We start from the raw sequence: 20,000 nt of genomic DNA on the forward strand, positions 1-20,000 counted from the left end.
TAATACAAACCTCTCAAAAACCTACAGAAACACAATAACAGTGTGACTGGGGTAATTTAATAGTAGCTGGAGAGGATGGAAAAGCAAGATATATTCAGGGTTTTATGAATAATTCCAATACTTTGTGGTTTGAGAACTTAAATGTGCAAAAAATATGAAGTGTATTGAATGGGATTTGAGGTATAGCCAGTAGTTCTTCTTTTTTTCTTTTTTTTTTGTTTTAGAATGTAGTTGAAGTTAAATCCTCCAAAAGACATAAAATTGGGGTGGCACGGTGGTGTAGTGGTTAGCGCTGTCGCCTTACAGCGACTGGGTTCGAGCCCAGTGGCCGACGGGGGCCTTTCTGTGTGGAGTTTGCATGTTCTCTCCCTGTCTGCATGGGTTTCCTCCGGGTGCTTCAGTTTCCCACCACAGTCCAAAGACATGCAGGTTAGGTTAACGGGTGACTCTAATTTGACCGTAGGTGTGAATGTGAATGGTTGTTTGTCTCTATGTGTCAGCCCTGCAATGATCTGGCAACTTGTCCAGGGTGTACCCCGCCTCTCACCCATAGTCAGCTGGGATAGGCTCCAGCTTGCCCGCAACCCTGCACAGGATAAGCGGCTACAGATAATGGATGGATGGTATTCAGTTACACCCCTACTGTTTAAACTATATATAATATCCATCCATTATCTGTATATATAATATACAGATAATGGATGGATGGACATAAAATTATACTAGACTAAACTACCTAAATGCTAGCAAGACGGGGATTTTCTGAATTGACAGAAAACATGGCTAACATGGGGCGGCACGGTGGTGTAGTGGTTAGCACTGTCACCCCACAGCAAGAAGGTTCTGGGTTCAAGCTCAGTGGCCGACAGAGGCCTTATTGTGTGTAGATTGCATGTTCTCCCCATGTCTGCATGGGTTTCCTCCGGGTGCTCCAGTTTCTCTCACAGTCCAAAGATATGCAGGTTAGGCTAATTGGTGGCTCTAAATTGACCGTAGATGTGAATGGTTGTTTGTCTCTGTGTGTCAGCCCTGTGATGACCTGGCGACTTGTCCAGGGTTTACACCGCCTCTCGCCCATAGGCAGCTTGTCATGACTTCTTGGATGTTGTGCCTCCATGGAAACTGGAGTTTATACTCTAATTTTATTGCCAGCTGCTGATAAGGATCAGTTAAATAAGACCTGAGACAAAAGAGGGCAGGTCCTTTAACTCCAACAACATTTTCTAGTCTATCAAGGAGAATAGTGTGATCGATGCTGTCAAAAGCTACACTAAGGTCAAGCAAAACAAGGAAGGAAACACAACCCTTATCAGAGGCCAGCAGTAGGTCATTTACTACTTTAACCAGTGCTGTCTCTGTGCTATGATAAAGTCTAAATCATGACTGATGCATTTCATTCATGTTATAACTGCTGCAGCACAGCCTTTTCTAGGATCTTGGAAATAAAGGGTAGGTTTGATATTGGCCTATAGTTGGACAGTTGACAGGGGTCAAGGTCAGGTTTTTTAATCAAGGATTTGATAACTGCTAGTTTAAAAGATTTAGGTTGATAGCCAGTGCTAAAGGAAGAACTGATTATTTTGAGAAGAACCTCAATTGCTTCTGGTAGTATCTGTTTGAAGAAACATGTAGGTAAGGGATCTACTGTAGTATCTTGTTGCCCAGGTGTGTCCTGTTAGATTGATTGTTTAAATAATTAATAACTCTGAATGTCTACTTTTGGTTTGAGCCCTGGGTTTCACCTATGAAGACTGCATTTGTTGTTAAAAAGGAAAAACCAACATGAAGACCAGAGAGCTGTCTATGGGAGAAAAGCAAGCCATTTTGAAGTTCAGAAGAGGGAAAATTGATCAGATCCATTGCACAAGCAATGGGCATAGCCAACAAAACTATATGGCATGTCCTGAAAAAGAAACCACTGGTGTATTAACAACCAGACATCAAACAGGTCAGCCAAAGACAACAGCAACAGTTGCTGACAGAAACATTGTGAGAGCTGTAAAGGAAAAAAATTAAAAATGACAGTTAGTGACATCACTAACATTCTCCATAGGGCAGAAGTGAAGGTCCTAATCCATAACAATCCACCATTTGGAGAAGACTTCAACAGCAGAAATAAAGATGTCATACCACAAGATGGGCGGCACGGTGGTGTAGTGGTTAGCACTGTTTCCTCACAGCAAGAAGGTTCTGGGTTTGAGCCCAGTGGCCAACGGGGGCCTTTCTGTGTGGAGTTTGCATGTTCTCCCTATGTCTGCGTGGGTTTCCTCCAGGTGCTCCGGTTTCCCCCACAGTCCAAAGGCATGCAGGTTAGGTTAATTGGTGGCTCTAAATTGACCATAGGTGTGAGTGTGAATAGTTGCTTGTCTCTGTGTGTCAGCCCTGCGATGACCTGGCGACTTGTCCAGGGTGTACACCGCCTCTCGCCCATAGTCAGCTTGTCATGACTTCTTGGATGTTGTGCCTCCATGGAAACTGGAGTTTATACTCTAATTTTATTGCCAGCTGCTGTAATGAGAATGGTGAGAACTTAGCACACATACGTAGCACAAGGGTGCTCTTACTCACTAACCCCCACCTTTAATAGAAATAAAACAAATGTAGAGTGAGATGCACAGTATGTGTGAACAAAGGTGTTGCATTTCCCTCCTTTTTAACTGAAAATGCAAACGCTGAAGAAATACAACAGTGCAAATGTAACCAGTGCCCAGGGAATGAAACTGGAAAACAATGTTCTGCCTGTAGCATAAAGGAGTTTCATTGTTCCAGATATGATTATAGTTAATCAGTGGCTTTTCTAAACAGAATAATTGGCTATTTATATGCAGGCAGGCTGCATAGGATGTTTAAGGACATCTTTCATTTCCGGGGACCCTCTCGATAGACTCTCAGTCCCCTGTGTTCAATGTGCCACTTTTTCCTTGTAAAGTTCTTAATCAAAGACACCGGATTCAAAGAGTTCTCTCAGTCAAAGACGTCATAGTGAGCCATCACATTCCTCACAGAATCTGTAATGTGCAGTTAAGATGGAGTGGAGTTAACGTGGGAATGTGGTGGTTATGAGTGACAGTTTTCCACAGCAACACTAACACAGGCCTGTCACTAAAGCGAGCCTTGGCTCTTGAATTATAAAATGCGGAGAAAGCGGAGTTCCTTTTCAAGGCTTCCTTTCCTTTGTGTCGGAGACAGACACATGGGTGTTAGGCTAAAAAGTGCTGCAAGGATGCCAATGCTCCAAATTTGGAAAACACTGGCACATTCAGAAAACCTTCTGGTTATTCCCATTGTTTGTCCCATGGTACAAAACAAGCAAACACCAAATAGTAAAGACAAACAAACATTCACATGCATTTAGACTGCTAGCTTTGAGCTTTGGGAGAGTGTGAAACACTCAGTTGGAGCTGGCATGAGTTGTGTGTAGAAGAGAAGAATTAGGGTATGGGGTAAACAGTCTGTTACAGGAAATCAGCATGCACTTGGTACTGTCTGCCAGCAGGTGGCAGGGTTTTTTTTCCAGTTTATTAAGTGTCAAAATAAAACATCACCCATAAGACATAAAACATCATAAAAATAAATACATTTCTTGCTGAGTTTTTTAGTAGTACATTGACTGCTGTGTATATATTGTGGAATAATACACAAAATATATAAATATTGTCAAATAATATATAAAGTATACAAATAGCTTGCTTTACAAACAGATGCAAATTAATTGTAGGCCAGCTTTAATTTACTGAGAAAAGAAAGACATTCACTTGGTCCTACTCCTGTGGCTATAACACAGAGATGATTGATATGGTTTCATTTTACTTCAGCCTATGATTGATGCATAAAGACATCAGTGCAGTCAAGTGCAGTCATATTTTAGTTGTTTTCTTTCTGTTCAATGCTTATAAAATAGCAATTTAATGCAGGGAGGAAATGAATATGCAAAGAAATATACTGAGACAAACGAGCTCTTACAAAACCTTGTGATGTGCAACAGTCTTAATCATATGGATATCCAGAGGCCATATGTTACCCCCCCCCCCCCCCCCCCCCAATCCCAAATTTAGAACTTCATTTTCCTCATGATCTTGTGATAACAGCATCTGTTTTCTTGGGATCAGATCGCTATAGCTTATGTTACAACCCTGCAACATCTGTGGCAGTGAAATAATGAACTTGATAGCATGACTTTTTTTTTGTAATATCTTCCCACATTCCAGCAACTGTCAGTAAATTTTCTGCTCAAAGGAAAAACTTTGCTCTCAGTGGCGGCCTCAAACTGTAAATGAAATTAAAATCAATAACTGATGTGAACCAGCAACATTCAGCCAACAATTAGAAAAATTATATTGCATGTTGATTTAGAAAGTAATGGAACAGCAAGGCCTTTTTTCTATACAATGAGGACCTTTAGACTTCAGATCAAACGATGAATATGACACAATAAATCAGAATTTTAGCTTTCAAGTCCTTTTATTTACATTTATGTTAAATAACTTAGAACATAGCATATTTTGTTTGAACCCACCCATTTTTCAAATGATCAAAAAATACTAGAACATGTGACTGACAGTTGTATCTTCAGTTCAGTTTTATGTGTATAGCACTTTTAACAATAGACAGTGTCACAAAGCAGCTTTACAGAAATATATAAATTCCAGATATAAATTTTAAACATGTAAATGTACACATTTAGCTCTAATCAGCAGACCTGAGGTGACAGTGGGTAGAAAAAAACTCTCTGAGACCACATGAGGAAGAAACCTTGAGACGAACCAGAATCAAAAGGGAGCCCATTTTCAGTTGTGTGATAATAGATAGCATAATTATAATAACTCACATACACTGACACCGAGACTGTGTCTGAGTCCCAAACACTGCTTGGAAGGCTGTTCCATAACTATGGAGCTTTGTAAAAGAAAGCTCTGCCCCTGCTGTAGTCTTTACTATTTGAGGTATGAAAAAAAAACAGTAAGACATTACAATAATCCAACCTAGAAAAAAGCATGAACTAGTTTTTCTGCGTCATGTAGTCACATTATATTTCCTATCTTAGCAATATTTTTTAGATGAAAGAAAACTATCCTAGTAATAGTACCTACATGAGCTTCAAATGAAAGACTGGAGTCAATAATCACACAAAGGTCTTTTACTGCTGCACACAATAAAACAGAAAGGTCATCCAGAGTTACAGCTGCAGCATAATCAGAAAGCTTACTTCTAGCTGCATGTGGTCCTAGTACAAGTACATGTACTTGTGTTTTGTCAGAACTACTGTAAGTAGAATAATGTTGATAAGCACCCACTGTCTCTCCTTTACACATTCTTCAATATTATTAAGCTGGTATCTCTCATCTGGCTTTGCTGAAACATACAAGTGCATGTCATCAGTATAACAGTGGAAGCTAATACTAGGCTTACAAATAATATTACCCAGAGGTAGCATATATAATAAAGAAAAAGCAGTGGGCCTAAAACAGAACCTTATGGAACATCAAACTTTATATTAGTATGCATAAAGAAGTCACCATTTACATCTACAAACTGATAAGGATCAGTTAAATAAGACCTGAGACAAAAGAGGGCAGGTCCTTTAACTCCAACAACATTTTCTAGTCTATCAAGGAGAATAGTGTGATCGATGCTGTCAAAAGCTGCACTAAGGTCAAGCAAAACAAGGAAGGAAACACAACCCTTATCAGAGGCCAGCAGTAGGTCATTTACTACTTTAACCAGTGCTGTCTCTGTGCTATAATAAAGTCTAAATCATGACTGATGCATTTCATTCATGTTATAACTGCTGCAGCACAGCCTTTTCTAGGATCTTGGAGATAAAGGGTAGGTTTGATATTGGCTTATTGGACAGTTGACGGGGTCAAGGTCAGGTTTTTTAATCAAGGATTTGATAACTGCTAGTTTAAAAGATTTAGGTTGATAGCCAGTGCTAAAGGAAGAACTGATTATTTTGAGAAGAAGCTCAATTGCTTCTGGTAGTATCTGTTTGAAGAAACATGTAGGTAAGGGATCTACTGTAGTATCTTGTTGCCCAGGTGTGTCCTGTTAGATTGATTGTTTAAATAATTAATAGCTCTGAATGTCTACTTTTGGTTTGAGCCCTGGGTTTCACCTATGAAGACTGCATTTGTTGTTAAAAAGGAAAAACCAACATGAAGACCAGAGAGCTGTCTATGGGAGAAAAGCAAGCCATTTTGAAGCTCAGAAGAGGGAAAATTGATCAGATCCATTGCACAAGCAATGGGCATAGCCAACAAAACTATATGGAATGTCCTGAAAAAGAAAGAAACCACTGGTGTATTAACAACCAGACATCAAACAGGTCAGCCAAAGACAACAGCAACAGTTGTTGACAGAAACATTGTGAGAGCTGTAAAGGGAAAAAAATGAAAAATAACAGTTAGTGACATCACTAACATTCTCCATAGGACAGAGGTGAAGGTCCTAATCCATAACAATCCACCATTTGGAGAAGACTTCAACAGCAGAAATAAAGATGTCATACCACAAGATGGGCGGCACAGTGGTGTAGTGGTTAACACTGTTGCCTCACAGCAAGAAGGTTCTGGGTTTGAGCCCAGTGGCTGACAGGAGCCTTTCTGTGTGGAGTTTGCATGTTCTCCCCATATCTGCGTGGGTTTCCTCCAGGTGCTCCGGTTTCCCCCACAGTCCAAAGACATGCAGGTTAGGCTAATTGGTGGCTCTAAATTGACTGTAGGTGTGAGTGTGAATGGTTGCTTGTCTCTGTGTGTCAGCCCTGCGATGACCTGACGACTTGTCCAGGGTATACCCTGCCTCTCGCCCATAGTCAGCTGGGATAGGCTGCAGCTTGCTCACGACCCTGCACAGTGGTTACAGATAATGGATGGATACCACAAGATGCAAACCATTCATCATGGAGAAACCCCAAAACAAACAATTGAAAGAAGCTGCAGGACAAGAATGGAAAAGCATCACAAAAGAAGAATGCAACAGTTTGGTGAGGTCAGTGGCTCATTGGCTTGATGCAGTTATTGCAAGCAAGGACTATGCAACCCTGTGATACATTGGTGACCTGCCCAGAGTGTACCCTGCCTCTCACCCAAAGACAGCTGGGATTGGCTCCAGCTTCCCTGCAACCCTGACAGTTAACTGGTATAGAAGATGGATGTCTATGCAACCAAATATTAAGTGTTTTTTACTTTCAGACTATCTGTTCCAGTACTTTGTCATCTAAAATTTGGTGGTCTGCCACCAAAGGTGCCATGTTCTAAGGTGTTTAACATATTTACATGTACATATCAAGAAACGAAAGCTGCAATTCTGACATATCATATTCATCTTTTGATCTCAAACCCAAACGTCTTCAGTGTACTTTAAAACTAAAACGAATTGGCCTTGATATTCCAATGCTTTCAGAGGGTAATACAATAGTGTTTTATGAGAATAGGAAATAATACATTAAAACATTTCTTATAGAAAGAAGGTTTTTTTTGTCATGTCAACACAAACTATCTACTTACACACATACATTGAAAAATACTAAATACTATGAAGAACACCGAAAAAAAGCAGTTGTAGAGGGTAGTTGGGACCATGAAGGAAATGTTACTGATCGACTAACTTGCATTTATTATTTGTATATATAGCCAAGATGAGAATTCAAAACAAAGAACAAAGAAGTTGTTGATCAGTGATTGGCCACTGAAAGTAATGTTGATCAGTGTTTGGACATTGGGAACAATGCTGATAAGTGATTGGCCTATGGGAAGGATGTTCATCATTGATCGGTTATTAGGAACAAAGATGATCAGTGATTAATCAGTCAGAACAGTGGTGACCAGTGACTGATCATTGGGAATAATGGTGATAAGTGATTGGTTATTGTGAACATATACTTGAGCAAAGCTGTAATCTAAACTGGAAAGCTGATAAGGACAATTGCTAAGGTTTGCAAAAAAAAAAAGTCACTAGTTTTGTCACCAACTGTTTGTTAGTCACCAAATATAGTGATACAGTAGCTAAATTGAAAACATTGTGAGACTTGAGCTGAATTTGTTCCAGCAAAGACAGCAGCTTCAAGCAGCCTGTCAGTGACAGTCGTGTCATGTTACTATACTTGGTGAAATGCTCTCTCAATTTACATGTACAATAAATCATTACACTGATTTATTTAAGCCTACATCACTGACACATCCATAAAATGTCTTCAGTCACTATGTGAATTATTAGGTATAATAAGGTATAATAAACATGAACAAGGTGGATTACTTTCTTGATCATTGATTTTTCAAAATGCCTTTAGAGGAGAAACTAGAAATAAAAAGATGAAGCAAACATTGCCCAATTAAAAAGTATAAATAACATAAAGGGACAAAGACAGAACCAAATTTTTACTTGGTTTGAATGAAAGGGCTGTCAGCTTTTCTGTTCACTATGATTGCTATTCAGAAGAGACATGGCATGATTACAGGCTAGGACGTAATTTTGGGTAGGGACACTAGGGACGTGTCCCTACCAATATTCAGCCGCTACTGTGTAATCATGATCAATAAAACCGATGTCCTAACCTGAGCAATGATTATATGGCACACAAAGGGTTAAATGTATGACACTGCTAATAATCCCCCCTCTAACGTAGATATACATTCTCTGATTAGCTACCTGTTTCTCGCTAACTTACATGGTTGGCTATCCCAGCTGTCACTCCATCTGCTGTAAAAGCAGCACACTTCCCACAGCAGCCGTGACTACCCACCCATCAACCCCCCATATCTCACACGTACACACCTGACCTACCCCACGCACCTCCCACTCTCCGTCAGCCTACAAATTGAGCTGGACTTCAATGTCCATGCATGCTTGCCCTACGACTTGCATGCTGAGTATCATGGATGACGGCCCCCCTCCCAAGAAACAAGACATTCGTTCATTCTTCTTCAAAGTCAAGAATGTAAGAGCAGGGTTTCCGTCGAGCTTTAAAAACTCAACAAAATCCTTTTGATGTATGGAAACCCTTCATAAAAGTATTGCTGCGGCTCCTTAGGCAAGTTTAGCAACGTGACACGACGCATCAGAGCTAGGCTACTGCATAGCTGCAGAAAAAAGGAATGCTGGAGCAATGTAACTTGGTGTTAGATAATATCCACAATGAATGAATGTTAAATTTATAGACTTAATGGTTTTACAGAATGAAAGTAGTCAGATGTAGGCTACTGCATGGCCATGCAGATGTGCGACTTGCATTTCAGAATCAACAGCGTGACAGCCGCTGAGTCTGCTGCTGAGTCTGCTGCATTCACCGTTTTACAGAGACCTCTTTCTACTACTACTAGGCTAGGCTAGATACAACAAATCCATGGTCCTTTACTGCCACCTACAGACGAATATTGGTAACTGCAGCATGAACATAAAAGAAGTCACAAGCACATCTGCAGTGAAAATCATAACACACGTTATGAACACAGAAACAGGCAACAAAAAGACATAATATGGAAAATGGAGGGGCAACAAAAAGACAAAAAAAATGGGGGGTATACTACAAATGCAATACTAATGTAATCATAATCATGCTATAATAGGCAATCACTAAATTATATATCCAAATATCATTTTAACTAAATTTGAGCTTAATTACAGAATAGAAAATGCCACCAGTAGCACCTATTTATGAGTGTCTCAATAAGGCAGTCAGTGAATTTTGAGACACTCCCCATGTCAAACAATACAGATATTGAATTTAAAAAAAACAATATTTAATGCTAAAAATGCTTAAAGTTTTTAATTCTTATTTTCATGTATTTCTGTGGAAGAGACAGAATGACTGCTTAAACACACATTAGGAATTGTGTGGTGTAAAAGTAATAAATCACCAGATTCTAGCAATGTTGGGTTAGGTGCCTTGCTCAAGGGCACTTCAGCCATGGATGGAGATGTAAGGGTGGGATTTGAACCTGCAACCCAAAGACCAACTCTCTAACCATTAGGCCACGGCTGCCCTTGTTAACCTATAGGATCTGCATGACATGAAATGATGATTGCTAATGGAAAAAAAACACCTTTCGGAAGCTCTGCCTTGGATCACTTTTGTGTCCCCACCAATGTCAAAATCAAAGTTAATCCCTTGATTACAGGCATGAAGCACTTGACAAATAAATCATAATCACGAGTGGTACTACCTATCTATTTTTCAATGGATGTATTCCAATGTGTATGTGTAATAGTTTTATGCCTACTTTTGTAGGCATATAGATCCAGTGCTATAATTCTCTAACCATGATGGTATCATGATACTAATTCTGAGTAAGTCAGTAGACTTTTTTAGGCAAATCATTCAATATTATGACCAGTCATTATTGTGCTCAAGCATTTAGGCATTATAGTTTGCTTGCACTATGTGTGTTTTGAAAAATTGAAGCCAAAATTAGCCTTATAGAGAATAATATTCATTTAATGTGTCAAATAGTGTATGGGGCGGCACAGTGGTGTAGTGGTTAGCACTGTCACCTCACATCAAGAAGGTCCTGGGTTCGAGCCCAGTGGCTGATGAGGGCCTTTCTGTATGAAGTTTGCATGTTCTCCCCATGTCTGCGTGGGTTTCCTCCAGGTGCTCCGGTTTCCCCTACAGTCCAAAGACATGCAGGTTAGGCTAACTGATGGGTCTAAATTGACAGTAGGTGTGAATGTGAGTGTGAATGGTTGTTTGTCTCTACTGTATGTGTTAGTCCTGTGATGATCTGGCGACTTGTCCAGGGTGTACCCCGCCTCTCGCCCATAGTCAGCTGGGATAGGCTCCAGCTTGCCTGCGACCCTGTAGAACAGGATAAGTGGCTACAGATAATGGATGGATGATTAGCATCCAGGCTAAACAAAGCTTTGACTGCACTGGCTTATTGATAGACAGCTGTCACTTCACTTCATGGACCCCCAGTTTCAAGGTCTTCCCTCCCTAGGGAATGCACTCACTGACCTGTAAATCAAACTTAAAGTGCAGGACTATTTCTGATGTAGTTTGAATTTGTTTGTCTCTTTCCCTCTCTTCATCTTTGCTGATAGTAATTTCCATTTTCTGATCATATTCTCCGAGTGAACTCTAGTTTTTCTGTCTTACTTTTTTTTTTAAACAATCCTTCCGGGGGATTTCCTTATAATGCCATAAATGTTATTAGTGTTAGTAGAGTTATTAGAGTTCATTAGTGACAAAAATATGGTAGAGTTGTACATTCCAGCAGACCAGGGGTTAAATTAGGGCAGAGCCCTTGCACTGTTTAGTGAGCATAAATCCAGAAATTTAATGTTATAGAAATATAAGTCATAGCATGACATAATGGTTAAAATAATAATGATTTAGTAATTCAATTTCACAATGCTTTATAAAATGCTTTCTTTTACAAGTTCCAAAATGTTTTCCTTCATCAGAGGTTGTTAAATTCTGCTTGTGTACACCTCATCTTATCTCATTATCTGTAGCCGCTTTATCCTGTTCTACAGGGTCGCAGGCAAGCTGGAGCCTATCCCAGCTGACTACGGGCGAAAGGCGGGGTACACCCTGGACAAGTCGCCAGGTCATCACAGGGCTGACACAGACAACCATTCACACTCACACCTACGGTCAATTTAGAGTCACCAGTTAACCTAACCTGCATGTCTTTGGACTGTGGGGGAAACCGGAGCACCCGGAGGAAACCCACGCGGACACGGGGAGAACATGCAAACTCCGCACAGAAAGGCCCTCGCCGGCCACGGGGCTCGAACCCGGACCTTCTTGCTGTGAGGCGACAGCGCTAACCACTACACCACCGTGCCGCCTGCTTGTGTACACTTGATCATTAAATAAACATGTGCTTATTTTGCAAATTCTCATCTCATTATCTGTAGCCGCTTTATCCTGTTCTACAGGGTCGCAGGCAAGCTGGAGCCTATCCCAGCTGACTACGGGCGAAAGGCGGGGTACACCCTGGACAAGTCGCCAGGTCATCACAGGGCTGACACATAGACACAGACAACCATTCACACTCACATTCACACCTACGGTCAATTTAGAGTCACCAGTTAACCTAACCTGCATGTCTTTGGACTGTGGGGGAAACCGGAGCACCCGGAGGAAACCCACGCGGACACAGGGAGAACATGCAAACTCTGCACAGAAAGGCCCTCGCCGGCCACGGGGCTCGAACCCGGACCTTCTTGCTGTGAGGCGACAGCGCTAACCACTACACCACCGTGCCGCCCCATTTTGCAAATTCAAACACTGAATCATATTTTCATATCTTTTTGATGCCAAATTATGACAAAATTTGAATCTGGCTGCAGATTGAGGTTAGTTAAAGAAGCATTTAGGGTCGAAAAAGAATATCAATTTCCATTTCCGTGGAATCAGTGGTGACATATCCTTAGAACAATGCATAAATTGAACAGTACTGTTTCCATATGAAGGCAGTAGGGCTTCCCAACCTCCATCCCAATTTAAGCCCAGGCAGATATACTCAGGAACAATGATGTGAAAACTCATGTCGATTAATAGTTTCTGAGTAAACAGAAAGGTAGCAAGAAGGTCTGAGCTTTTAAAACACTTTGAAAAGAACAGGTTTATCCAACAGATGCTGGAGGAAATAATTCTGGCCATAACAACAAATGGAAGCACTTTTGCGATTTGGTCTGATATTGGTCCTCTTAAATTATGCATTATTGGCTGGTACATTGTTCCTCAAGTAAATTATACTTTATTCAGTTCAAATTTATCATTTAGAAGCATTAGTATCTAATGCCACTCTGATTCTGGCAACAACACACTTTAATATTGCTGTCACAAAACACGAGCAATTTCCTGACAGAAAACCCATTAGAGCAGTTATTGCTTTAATGAAGCACTCTAAGTTTGAGTGTTCACATAATTCCCTTCTCTCCCCAGCATAGCTCCCCAGCCTGGACTGGAGCCTCGTGTAAATTGACCATTTTGATAACTAACAGGTTCCTGAATGCATTGTTTTCTGTCTGCCTCTCGCACTTCTGCCAGTTGGCTAGTCACAAAAACCCTGTGTCAGATTCTGGCAAACATTATGGCAATCTGCATACGTTTGGGAAAGAGTGGGTTGGATCTTAATCTTACTGATTCACAAAAGTAAATGCTGAGTCACTAGTTGTGGTCAAAGAGACCATGAAGCATGTCCACTGTTCCTGGCATAAGATCTAGTATGGGATTACAGGAAGCAGGAGAGGCACGCAGGAGAGAACAGGGATCATTCTCACTTTCTCATGCACAGAATGTGTAAACATAAGCATGGAGAGAGGCAATTGATGATCATGTTCAATCAGGGCTAAATCAAACAGAGAGCTCTCTCGTCTCTGGAGCACCTTCCGACAGACAAGAGATTGTGACACACAGGAGAATGTGAATAACACACACTCACATACGCACACAGAGTATTTGCATGCAGAGCAAAGCTCTAGCACAGCCTATATAAGAAAGGGAATCTTCTGAAGGACAAGCAGCAACACTGACACCATATCAATGCACAACATGTTTCTCTAAAAAGAGAAATATCACTCACTGACCATATTTTTAAAAAATGACTTGTTAATGTTGTAATTAATTAATGTTTTTTTTTATTTAATTGCAGTCCAGTTAATGTGTGTGTGTTAGGTTTAGTATTTTGGTTTATGGCTGAATGGTGTCATGCAGGAGACACCTCTTATACAACCGTACACCACACTTGTACCCATGCATTTCTGTACACATATTTTCTCTCGGGCGGCACGGTGGTGTAGTGGTTAGCGCTGTCGCCTCACAGCAAGAAGGTCCTGGGTTCGAGCCCCGGGGTCGGCGAGGGCCTTTCTGTGTGGAGTTTGCATGTTCTCCCCGTGTCCGCGTGGGTTTCCTCCGGGTGCTCCGGTTTCCCCCACAGTCCAAAGACATGCAGGTTAGGTTAACTGGTGACTCTAAATTGACCGTAGGTGTGAATGTGAGTGTGAATGGTTGTCTGTGTCTATGTGTCAGCCCTGTGATGACCTGGCGACTTGTCCAGGGTGTACCCCGCCTTTCGCCCGTAGTCAGCTGGGATAGGCTCCAGCTTGCCTGCGACCCTGTAGAAGGATAAAGCGGCTAGAGATAATGAGATGAGATGAGATATTTTCTCTCACTCTGACTCTAGCACATACCGTATAAATAAGCAAACACCAAATACAGAGGGGGAAAAAACACCCCTCTGCTCAGCTCTTTCATCTTCAGACACGGCAGGCATGCGCATGCTGCTGTGCTGATTAGAGGGTGTAGTGTGGTGTTTCACACATGCACATCCCCACAGATCTGAGCTACAGCCTTCACCCATCTGTGTCACAATTCTAAAGCTATTATGTACAACTCTATGTCAACTCTACTAGGCACAGGCTTTTTAGCAACATACTTCTTGTTTAGGGAGAGAGTGCGGGTTTAGACGTCAGCCAGAAAGAGAATGAATAGAAACTAGTTTTGTTTTTGGTTTTTTTAAATCCCTTGTCAGGTAGCTTATGGGATATGCCATGTCAATTCAGATAGAGTTGTTGGTGCATGTCACAAATTTTGCTTATCTCATCATCTCTAGCCGCTTTATCCTTCTACAGGGTTGCAGGCAAGCTGGAGCCTATCCCAGCTGACTACGGGCGAAAGGCGGGGTACACCCTGGACAAGTCGCCAGATCATCACAGGGCTGACACATAGACACAGACAGCCATTCACACTCACATTCACACCTACGGTCAATTTAGAGTCACCAGTTAACCTAACCTGCATGTCTTTGGACTGTGGGGGAAACCGGAGCACCCGGAGGAAACCCACGTGGACACAGGGAGAACATGCAAACTCCACACAGAAAGGCCCTCGCCGGCCCCGGGGCTCGAACCCAGGACCTTCTTGCTGTGAGGCGACAGCGCTAACCACTACACCACCGTGCCGCCCCAAATTTTGCTTATTATTATTCATCTCATCTCATTATCTCTAGCCGCTTTATCCTTCTACAGGGTCGCAGGCAAGCTGGAGCCTATCCCAGCTGACTATGGGCGAAAGGCGGGGTACACCCTGGACAAGTCGCCAGGTCATCACAGGGCTGACACATAGACACAGACAACCATTCACACTCACATTCACACCTACGGTCAATTTAGAGTCACCAGTTAACCTAACCTGCATGTCTTTGGACTGTGGGGGAAACCGGAGCACCCGGAGGAAACCCACGTGGACACAGGGAGAACATGCAAACTCCACACAGAAAGGCCCTCGCCGGCCCCGGGGCTCGAACCCAGGACCTTCTTGCTGTGAGGCAACAGCGCTAACCACTACACCACCGTGCCGCCCCAAATTTTGCTTATTATTATTATTATTATTATTATTTGTGACTGAAAAGCAAAGTCTGGAATATATTCTAGCTGAATTCTAACATCACATTTTTCCACTCCCCAGAAAAAGTATAATATTTTCTATTTAAAAAAAAAATCCTTAGCTGGGAAGCCTTGTTTAGGATTTAATATCACCAGAAATATTATTCCCAGCTACATGAAATTTGGCAGATGTAAAGATAAAGTTGTTGTTGTTGTTGTTGTTGTTGTTTTTAATCTGTCAAAATGCTCAGAAGTCACCACAAAGGGCCAGTTATTTTCTTCTGGGGTCCTCCAAATGGGAAAAATTGCAAATTTTCCAAAGTTAGAGATATTAATAGCTTATAGACTCCACTTTAATAGACACAAATGCTAAAAGTCACAGTTTGTCCCTAAACTACTGTAGTTTATTGACTTTGTATCATAAAAATCTCAATTCAACCAATAGAATTAAAGATATGAACAAAATTACAAGATAAGTTGGAAAGCTTGCTCTATTTTACAGACCCAGATGGTGATGTCGACTCAATAGTACAATCATGAAAAAACTGTGTGAAATGTTTAATGTATTGATATGTTCCAAGTTGCAAGGTCCTTCCTTGCAAGTTAATTAAACATCAGAATTGGGGGGAAAAACATTGATCTCAGCGACTTTAACTATGACATGGTTGTTGGTGCCAGATGGGCTGGTTTAAGTATTTCAGAAACTGCTGATCTCCTTGGATTTTCACACACAACAGTCTCTTCTAGAGATATTAAATCCTAAACATGGCTTCCCAGATAAGACATTTTTTGTTTTAATTAAAAAATATTATATATTTAGTGGAGTGAAAAAAAGGTGATGTTAGAATTCAGACAAAATACTTTACAGACTTTGGTTTTAGGTCAAAAGCAAAAAAAAAAAGAACATAATGTCACACATGCAGCAACAGCCTTATCTGAATTAACACAGAATAACCCATATGGTTAAAAGACTTGGGATGGGTCATTGCAAAGGCAAGAAGACTGTGGATCATTGGATGCACAATGGGAATTGAAACCATTTCCTTTTGCTTTTTCCTTTTTTTATTTTTAATTTATCTGGATTAGACTTTTAGGTTTAAATACACTTGAGACTGTGATAAAGATTGTATTACTCCAAAGAGGTATGAGGAGGGTTTTTTTTCCTTGCTTGTTTGTTTGTTTTTTGATAAAATGGTCCCTTGGTTTATTTCTTGTTTTATTTCTCCTATTTGGCGGCATGGTGGTGTAGTGGTTAGCGCTGTCACCTCACAGCAAGAAGGTCCTGGGTTCGAGCCCCGTGGCTGACGAGGGCCTTTCTGTGTGGAGTTTGCATGTTCTCCCCGTGTCCGTGTGGGTTTCCTCCGGGTGCTCCGGTTTCCCCCACAGTCCAAAGACATGCAGGTTAGGTTAACTGGTGACTCTAAATTGACCGTAGGTGTGAATGTGAGTGTGAATGGTTGTCTGTGTCTATGTGTCAGCCCTGTGATGACCTGGCGACTTGTCCAGGGTGTACCCCGCCTTTCGCCCGTAGTCAGCTGGGATAGGCTCCAGCTTGCCTGCGACCCTGTAGAAGGATAAAGCGGCTAGAGATAATGAGATGAGATTTCTCCTATTCACACCAATTTGCCAACAATTACTATTTTGATTTATTAATGAACATCCCACCATGCTTTTTAAAGAAAAATATAGATTTTTGTTTTACAAAATGCACAAAATTAATTGTACCTTTGCTACAATAATAATAATAATAATAATAATAATAATAATAATTTCTTTAAATTACACTAATTACATAACTAATAATCCTTTGAGAATAAATAAGTTTTGCTATTATTATTATTATTATTATTATTATTATTATTATTATTATTATTATTATGCTGTTATGATTGCTTCTTACAATAAATGTTTCTTGGGGTCCCCAGGGAACCCAGTCAGTAGAACATGTATGTTAAACATGTTGGTAAGATGAAGGTTAACCATATAAAATGGTATAGTGGCATTTAATGTAATGGAACGTCTGAGAGACAAATTAGTTTGAGCTTGTATTATTGCAGAGAAATTGGAAAGCAGAAATTGTCTGTCCTGTCCTGGTTATATCAACAAGTATAAGGTTTATTTCTTATTCACTTATTTTTAGACTTAGATTACGTTGAGTGCCCACCACGCATGTTTGAGTGAAAGAGCTGTTACTATAAAAACAATAACATATTAGAAAAATGGTAAACCTGTGATCTGAATTATAGTCATCAGTATTGTCGTGGTAAGATTCTGACCAATCGGATACAACACCACAGTATACAGTAAGTTACTTTAATGAATATTTTAATGAGTGTTATTAAACTTCATAATATAGGTACCTGCACATATTACCAAGAACTTAACCCCCGACCCCACCCTACACACCTTCCCACTTTTTACTCTTATATATTTATTGTATTTGGGAAGAAGAATTGGCAACTCAAGAAACTATTATGCAAAACTGACTGTAAGGCTTAGTAAATGCACAGCATGGAAAATATTATAATAGGAATACTTCTGGATTCCTATTATACACCATTATATTTTGTTTTTTCAACACTCAGTGATACATTTGAACAAGAAGTTAATGCATCTAAATAAATATTTATCACTTGGAGAGAATGCAGACACATTTCTATTTCATTCACTGTATTTCATTAGTGAAATACACTGAAGGTCCATCAACTTTGTAACTGCATTATACACATTATAATTTGGGTATAAACAAAGGCTTTTTTGCAATTTGAGTTGTAACGTTGACTGTGATTCTTTCAATATCCTTAAACTGGTTAGCCAAACGGGGGCTTGTATTTAGAGAATTGCACTGCTGTGTGTGTGTGTGTGTGTGTGTGTGTGTGTGTGTGTGTGTGTGTGTGTGTGTGTGTGTGTGTGTGTGCTTACACCGAATATGAATTTGGAGGCAAATGTCTGTCTTGTCTCCGAGTCCTTTTCTTACTTTTCAAGGAAGGGTCTCCTATATCTGCTCTTCAGCTGGTTCGTTACATGTGCTAACATTGATCAGAGACAGAGTGCTTCAGTAAAATGCCAACAGGGTGGCGGTCAATGCAGTACAACAAGTGCCTAAATCAATTCCCATCACTTCCCACAAAATGGAAAAACTCTCTTTCACCAAACCCCAAAGGAAAATGCTATTTCCTTCAGTCAGTTGCTCAGTGGATTTCAGTCCAGGCAGCTTCCTGCTCACGTTAATATGCTCACATTTTCAAGGATAAATCACTCTTACCTTGAGCTTCTGTATGAAAAGCCACTTGCATAAGCATGTTGTTGTCTCGTCCTGTTCTTTCATTGAAAACCTTTACAAACTATTCATATTAACCTTACCAGAAACTTTTCAATGACATCCTGCATAAATAGGTGTTTTTATTTTGTTAGATGTATTTAAATTCAAAAGATTAATCCTGGATCTTTGTAATACATTTAAAAACAAAACAAAACAACAAAAAATGCAGTGGTACATACTGCAAAGAAAACAGCAAGGGTAGAATATAATGTAAGAAAATGTTATGTGAATAAGGTTTTCCTTCCCTTTATATGGGAAATGGTTTCATGAACTTCAGTGCAGCTTACCAGAATATTTTGGTGGTAGTCAAAGTAATGTAGGAAAAAGAAATTTCCTCTGAATATGTAGCTAAGAAATCTAAACAGAGCAGGGTCTGTATTTTTCAAACTGAAACTATTCATAAAATTATGCAAAATGTTTTCTTAAAATTACTCATTGCTAAGGCGAGGACCTAAAAACTTTCAGTTCACATAACATTTGTTTACTTAATCAAAGTGAGCAACATTGCATTATAGTGAGTTTTCTAATGGGAGACTCACAAGTAACAGTAATGTCCCAATTCCCCACTACAGTACAGGGTTGAATGACTCCACTGATGCGAATGGCAAATCCTGGACCTTTTGGAACTATGGGCTTGGGGTCAATTATGTTTCTTTTATCACATACAGTGTCATTTTGAGAATGCTAGCACATTAAGGCTTTAAATAGCCGAGACAGGATTTGATGCAAACATGAACTCTTCATACGCACGCTGGTTGCTCAGTGCTTGGTGCTGATGAAGAGACATATATTTCATCTTAAAAAACGATTCCATGTCTGAACAGGTGAACATGGCTTTATTCAACTTGTGCCACACAAACACTAATTCATTAAGAAAGTCAAGCTTGCTTGTTTCTTTTATCAACAGTTCATTAACTAGCCTAATGGATTGTTCATACATTTCTTTGTTACTGCACAATAGATTTGGATTCACAATCTAAGTAGTTTCCACCAGCTAAGTATTGTTTATGGATGCAATTACATTATATTACAATACATAGCTTTACATTACTGTCATAGTTACTGGGAATGCTTAAATGTTTTAGTGTATGTTAAAATTAGCAATGGACCGTGAGCTGGCCTAGTTGTTAGCGTGTCCACCGCTTGACTGGGAGATCGCGAGTTCTACTCACAGTTGGGTCATACCAAAGACCATCATAAAAATGGTACCTGCTGCCATCTGGCAAGGCACACTGCAATACAGATGCAAGTAGGGAGTCAAACTCTTGTTGTTACCAGAGGACTACCCCCCCCACTGTAACCCTAGCTATATTGAGGTATTTCACCTGACGTCACAGGGTCACGT

This window comes from Neoarius graeffei, chromosome 14 (genome assembly GCF_027579695.1).
Source record: "Neoarius graeffei isolate fNeoGra1 chromosome 14, fNeoGra1.pri, whole genome shotgun sequence".
NCBI lineage: Eukaryota > Metazoa > Chordata > Actinopteri > Siluriformes > Ariidae > Neoarius > Neoarius graeffei.